At 41.7% G+C, this 7,540-nt stretch overlaps 1 protein-coding gene across 1 annotated transcript in view; it reads right to left on the reverse strand.

The window, feature by feature from the left end:
• tbk1 (TANK-binding kinase 1) overlaps window positions 1-5,052 on the reverse strand; it is a 155,657-nt gene extending 150,605 nt beyond the window's left edge. The window contains exon 1 of the mRNA XM_079653426.1: window positions 5,048-5,052. The gene's annotated coding sequence lies outside the window, so the exon portion shown is untranslated. The remainder of the gene's footprint in view (window positions 1-5,047) is intronic.
• Window positions 5,053-7,540: the final 2,488 nt, after the last annotated feature.

Consider the following 7,540-nt stretch of genomic DNA (forward strand, 5'->3'; position numbering starts at 1 on the left):
AGGTAGGTAGGTAGGTAGGTAGCTATGTAGCTATGTAGGTATGTAGGTAGGTAGGTAGGTAGGTAGGTAGGTAGGTAGGTAGGTAGGTAGGTATGTAGCTATGTAGGTAGGTAGGTAGGTAGGTAGGTAGGTAGGTAGGTAGCTATGTAGCTATGTAGGTATGTAGGTAGGTATGTAGGTAGGTAGGTAGGTAGGTAGGTAGGTAGGTAGGTAGATAGGTAGGTAGGTAGGTATGTAGCTATGTAGGTAGGTAGGTAGGTAGGTAGGTAGGTAGGTAGGTAGGTAGGTAGGTAGGTAGGTAGCTATGTAGGTAGGTAGGTAGGTAGGTAGGTAGGTAGGTAGGTAGGTAGGTAGGTAGGTAGGTAGGTCAATGGGAAACAGGAAGGTAAGAAGTTAGGTATTAGGACGGTATGAAGGAAGTAGGTTAGTTAACTGGTAGGAAAGAAGTTAGCTAGGTGACAGAATGATATCTAGGTGGGTAAATAGGCAGGTAGGAAAGTATATGTAATTAGGTGGCCGGTAAATGGTAGGTAAGGAGGAAGAAGGTAGGGAGGAAACAAGGAAGCTAGGTGTTAGGCAGGTAGGAAACAAGTGGTAAGGTATAAAGGAAGGTAGGTAGAAAAGAGTTGAGTCTGTTAACTCGTCTTTATCATATGGGGTTAGATTTGTCTCAATAATATTTCATAACAAGCAGAGATCTGAGATCCACAAACACATTGTTGGTGGACAAATACAAAATGGATTCACAAACGCCTGATCGTGAGAGAGACTCACAAATTCCTTTTGTTCTTCTTTGTAAACTCATTGTGGTATTCACAGATCTTTTTTATTTGTGAAAATATTTTGTGTATTTACAGATCCGTTTTACATTTGTACATTTCTTTCTTTTTGTGATTTTGCAAATCTTTTTAGCATCTGTGGAAGGAGTTTCACATTTTCGCTCTGAAGAACAGGTGTGAAAACCTGGAGGTAAATCCGACGTCTGTCAAGGTCCCGTGTCACGGCCCTCTCTACTGATCATAGTTCCATCGTTGAGGTCGACTAGAATAGACATTGTTCAATGTTCCAAACTCACATTGGATTCTCATCCAGCATCTCTGTATAGTGTGTGTATTCACTCTCTGTCCTAACCGGCTTGTTGGAGCTCCTGCCCCCCCCCTCCCTGTGAGCCCACTGTGCTCTGATTGGTCGACTCGTTGCAAGACTCGTTGCGAGGCTTGTTGCTGCGAGGAGCGGACAGGTTTCCGGGTCCGGCGATACAGCGAGAACAAGCGAAACTCATCCTGAGCACACAAACACTCACAGCCGAAGTAAAAACAATACGTGTGGCTGGATATCGAGTCAGACAAAGGTTTATCCCGCTGTGAGGAAGGGTCTGAGGAGAGCATTTCTCCACCATCCCAGCTCGTCTATTACCAACCAGGGAGTTGAAGGGAACCCTAACCCAGGAAGCAAACAATGGAAAAGAGAAATCCCCATCGAGGCGTTCTGGAGCAGCACAGACAGGTCATAACCGGAGAGCATGACATGGGTCCTTTAAAGCTTGATATTGCATCTCACAGCCGAACACGCGTAGCTCCCAGGTGAGTATCATCTAATAATCCAGGAGTCTCAGGGACATTGAGGTGATCTTTGCAGCTGTGTAACGAAGCAGAGAGTTATCATTAATAAAGGTTCATCTGTTCCGATGATTCAAGGCTCGTGGATATTTTGGGCCTCCGGACGAAGTTTAAATGTCACGTTCGAGTCTTCACGATGAAAAGGGCAAACGTCCTCAGACACTGATCCAATGTTTACCCCCTGCAGATTCCTGACGGTGTGTTCAGGGACCTCTGGTTTCAGTGATTAATCTGATTAACAACTGTGTAAAAGCAACAGGCGGACAGCAGGACACTGTGAGACTGTAGAGATTAAAGTCGGTTAAAAAACAGACTATTATTTGATATATATTTATCGAGTAAACATGAGATTATGATCAAACACCTTTCTCCTCTCAGGACTATTTTTTCTGGCAAATTTGGGACTATTTTGTGGGAAATTCTGATAATTTTTATTTTTTTTAAATAACAGCTTTAATATCAGAGAACATCCACGTACGTTTACGACTTGACTTGATTGTAAAGAATATCTGAACGTCCGATCTTACATTAGTGAATGCACACCTTCAAACCCGGAAAACATTCATTTTAATCCTAGTTTCTCCTCTGAGTATAACCCCCTTCCTGAGCTCTGACACATATCCGGTTACCTCCCAAACAAGCGACAGGAAGTGATGACTCGAGCAGACGACAGGAAGTGAGAGTGTTTCTCCGCTAACATCACGGCGCTGACCTCTGACCCCCCGCTGTGACTCAACCTCTACTGAGGGAACGAGAGGAAAAAGACGAGGGTTCAAAGAGAATTGGGTGAAGTTGGTTCAAACGTTTAGAAACGTAACCGTGTTGTTTTAACTCTCTGAGACACATCTTCTGTGTGCATGTTGTTTCTACACCTTCACCTCATGAGCTCACCAGAAGGGGATCTTCAAAACTCCAGATTTAGACTCTTATTAGTTTTCAATTTATTTTTAATTAGATTTTTGGGGATTTTGATATTTTTTCAATTTAGATTTTTTCAATTTGGGTTTTCAATTTTCTTTGGATTTAGATTTTATTTTAAGACTATATTTAATTTACATATATTTTTTTATTTATATATGTTTTAGATTTGGATCTTTTTGACTCCACAAATATGAAGATGGTGTTGTTTTAACGATGTGCGAATACAACCCTTCTTCGTAGCACACAAGTTGTGAACGCCAAATTCAGAAGGAAATCTTCAACACTCAAGAAAACAGACCATCCGAGGAGCACCTGAATGCAACACGAACCACGGCGAAGATTTAAAATTATTTCAGATTCCAGTTTGTATGGAAACGTTATTTGTGGTTGTACTAAAACATTGAACACATCCAAGGGACCCTGAATGCACCACGGCCCTGAATGCATCACGGCCCTGAATGCATCACGGCCATGAATGCACTACGGTCCTTTTTACTTACTTAGATGATTGCAGTGCATTTGATTTTTTTCAATTTAGATTTAATTCGATTTAATTATTATTATTATTTTTTTTTATATTTTTATGATAACGAATTTATTTTTAAATTATATTGAATTTTTATTAAAATCTTTTTTTTTTTTTAATTCAACATTTCACACTTATATGTATTTTTTTGTTTTGTATATTTTCCGTGTCAGACGCACCATTTTGCCTTCATGGAGGTCTACGATTTTTTTGTTTTACTTCATAACGAGATGGAGATTCCAGGTTAGCTGCATGGGACCAACCCTTCCAGTATTCAGGGTCTCATCAGCTGTTTCTGAGGGTCTCACCATAGTTCCCACAGTTCCTCTCTAACAGGTGCAGATGAAGCTGAGCCGCTCTCTTTGCTTTAGATCAGAAGCTGAACTGCATCAACAAACACCTCCAGAGGCATTCAGAGATATTCACTTCAAGAAAGTCACAGAGTGCTGGTGAGTTAGTTACAGCGCCAAGGTTCAGTTCAAACAGATGTGTTTTCAGTCAATGGGGAGTTCATTCCACCAATCAGGAGCCAGAACAACTAGTAGAGAGAAACACAGGTGAGCACTCAGGTCATCAAACAGGAGGGAAACAGAGACAGGAAGTAACGAGAGACACTTTCAAAATAAAACAGGGAAAACTCACACGTATCAAAACGTCCGTCTTCTTTGGTGAGTTGTAAAATAAAGCACATGTAAAAACCCTCTGCTGTTTGTGAAGCCTCTGATTGAGCTCGGTAACGAAGCTGAGTTTAGTCCTTAGTTTGAGTCGTTATAGTTTGAAAGCCTCAGCTATGCATAAAGTCATTAGGAATTGATGCCCAGGACTTTCACTAATCACAGTACTTTCTGTGTGGGTTTGAAAGTACGTGCTCTCAGTAAAAGTTCCCCGGTGAACTCTAATTAGTGCAGGAATCACACTAAGTGCATCTGAAGCCTCTGAATGCCATCCGGCCTCATGAAGCTTTATCTTCATCCCCGAGTCACGCTCACATCGCTCCTCGTCTTCATCACATTCACTGAAGAAGAAGATGATCACCCCGACGCCCCCGAGAAATTAAACGTCTGTTGATGACTCACAGCTGAAGGAATCAGGAAGTCCCTCGCTGCTCAGAAACCTGCGGAGAGGGACTTCACGTCGATTTCATTTGGCGGGATGTGACTTCCTGTTAATGTGAGGAGACGTCTGTTATTTAAAGTTCACTAAGAAAGGAGCAGAGGGGATTCAACGCTGAAGTCTCAGGAACACACACTTAGGATGCTGCCCTCAGAGACAAGAAGCACGAGTTTATAACTCATTATTTTGTGATGTTTACACGATTTAATAATGATTTTATCTTCGGTTTTTGCACCATTTATTTTCTTAGAATTTGCATTTTTTAAACAATTTTCCCAATTTCTGACTTAATTAAAGCGATATATGCGTACTTCTGGAACTGGAGAATTGTGCAGCAGAGGTAGAGTAACATGTAAAGTACTTAAAGGTCCCGTGCTTCTCCGGTTCTGACCCGTCCCCTTGTGTTCTGTAGCTTCTGCATGTGACCGGTCTGCAGAGTCTCAAACCCTCAAAGTGCACGCTGTAGGGAGTAACTCTCTAACACAGAGAAGACCTGTCTGCCCCTGAACGCCTCGCTGGACATTTCTCATTTTCCATTGTTTACTTCTTGGGTACAGTGACGTGACCCCATCCGTGGAGCCGTTATCTATCTATCTACCTACTGTCACGATCTTGGTCATATGTCACAGTTTCAGTGTTGTCTGTCTGGTGATGGGTTTTGTTTTGCTGTTCTGTTCTCCCTGTCTCTTGAGTCTCATTGTCTCATTGTGTCCACCTGTTGCCCTGGTGTTTCTGCCTCCCTTCCCCAGCTGTTTCTCGTCCCGTGATTACCCCTCTCTGTATTTAGTCTCTCCCTGTGTTCCCCTGTCGGCTCATTGTTTGTTTTTCCTGTCTCCCTCCATGTCAGTCACGGTCAGCTTTTTGGTAATGTGTCTTCCTTGTGTTTCCTTTGTGTTTTTTGCCATCAGCTTTTAAAATAAAGCTCGCTTTTGTTTCCTAGATCTTTGGACCTCTTTTTGTAGTCTGCTTTTGGGTCCTACCTTTTCCGCGATCATAACACCTACCTAGCTACCTAGCTACCTACCCACCTACCTACCTACCTACCTACCCACCCACCTACCTACCTACCTACCCACCTACCTACCTACCTACCTACCCACCCACCCACCTACCTACCTACCTACCCACCTACCTACCTACCTACCTACCTACCTACCTACCTACCTACCTACCCACCTACCCACCTACCTATCTATCTACCTACCTACCTACCTACCTACCTACCTACCTACCTACCTACCTACCCACCTACCCACCTACCTACCTACCTACCTCCCTCCCTCCCTCTCTCTCTCTCTCTATCTATCTAAGAGTTTAAATGGAAGTAAATGTGTGGAAACCAAACAGAAGGATTTCACTGGAGATATTAGTAGATGTTGAAATGATTGTGATCTATATTTTGAAGATATAAATGTACACAATGAGACGTGTTCCTCTCAGACAGGAAGTGGAAGCGTCTCTCTGTAACGCATCAGATGTTATTTATAATAAATCTAACTCAGTTACTAACAGCTGATTAGCAACGAGCCATTTCCCAGAATCCTCCTGATGTTTCATTATTCTCACTTTAACAGATTCTCCTTCCGGGTCGCTCAGCTTCGGCCTCGGGGGACAGGACGTGGATTCACTCAACACTCATTTCAACTCCTAATCTCTTGAAGCGTGGGAGGGTTGTGTAAGAAGACAATAAGTCCTTCATTGGTCCCAATGTGGGAAGTGTTTGCGTTGCAGCAGCATCAAAACACAAGGACTAGAAATAAACAATCCAAAATGTGAACAATAAAAGATATACACGTGGAAATACAGATTTACAGAATCTCAGCAGGATGTACGAACTGCGCAAATAATGGATTATGAAATATTAGATCATCATTATTTAATGTGTCTCACGTCTCTCATGTCTCTCATGTCTCTCACGTCTCTCATGTCTTTAATTTCTCTCATGTCTCTCAGGTCTTTAATTTCTCTCATGTCTCATGTCTTTAATGTCTCTCATGTCTTTAATGTCTCTCACGTCTCTCATGTCTTTAATGTCTCTCACGTCTCTCAGGTCTTTAATGTCTCTCACGTCTCTCATGTCTTTAATGTCTCTCATGTCTCTCATGTCTTTAATGTCTCTCACGTCTCTCATGTCTTTAATGTCTCTCACGTCTTTAATGTCTCTCACGTCTCTCATGTCTTTAATGTCTCTCACGTCTCTCATGTCTTTAATGTCTCTCACATGTCTTTAATGTCTCTCACGTCTCTCATGTCTTTAATGTCTCTCACGTCTTTAATGTCTCTCACGTCTCTCAGGTCTTTACACCAAGTGTATCATATTTGATTCATGAGTTTCTGAGACATCTACGTCTTCCAAATGACTAGTACGTTCCTAAAAGACCTGTTGTATGCAATGTGATACACGTCTTCTGCCCTCTGGTGGATCATTCGGGCACTGCAGGCTGTAGATCGCTTTTAATGACCAAATCCAAAATGGCTACCGTCATGTAACGGTTCAGACGCTTTTGAAGCGTTATCTTTGTCAATATTGAATAAATTACGGTAAGAATTACTTTTATATTGTTACTGATATATCACTATGAATATTTAATGTATTGAAGCAACTTATAATCAGTTTATATGTTGTCGCTGATTTCATAGAGAAATCGTGTTGAAAACGCATGTATCAAATAGTATACACCAGGTTTTTGAGTACATTTCTCATATGATATGTGACGTGGAAAATATGTGACGTGGAAAATATGTGTCGTTGTGGTACATTTCATGATGCAATCTGCATTATGCTTACCACAATGCCAAAAACACTGTTTAGATTATTTCATTAACCTGGTAAACCGAGAGCCCCCCTCAGTCGGGGGCTGCGGGGTGTTTTTTCAAACACAGACATCACAACACGTAGCGTTATTCTGATCAAAAGTCGATAAAAACAATTAAAAACGCGGCTGAAAGTTAATCCATAGGTTAATCCAATATGTCTGTCAGTGTCTGTCACTTTGAACAAATTATTGATAATCCATAATTCAATTTTTGTAAAAATCGGAGAATAAAAGTTAGCTGCTAATGCCATTCCTATGCATACCTCCTGAAGAGTGTCGTGCAGTTTCATCTTCATGTTTATATGCCAGCAAAGCCTCACAAATGTGGTTTCAAGATGTGCTGGACAAAGTGGCTACCTTTATGACTTTGATGTTTGTCAAGGTCCAGAAAATCCAGACCAGGAGAGAACTGATGTTGGTGTTACTGCAGATGTTGTCCTGAAATGACATCAACCCTTCCAGCAGGAAGAAATCACAACGTCTTTGCAGACAACTATTTCCCATCGAGTGGTTGACCACCTGAAAGAGAGAGGAATCCACTACAT

The sequence above is a fragment of the Notothenia rossii genome (assembly GCF_949606895.1).
Source record: "Notothenia rossii genome assembly, chromosome: 10".
Classification (NCBI taxonomy): domain Eukaryota; kingdom Metazoa; phylum Chordata; class Actinopteri; order Perciformes; family Nototheniidae; genus Notothenia; species Notothenia rossii.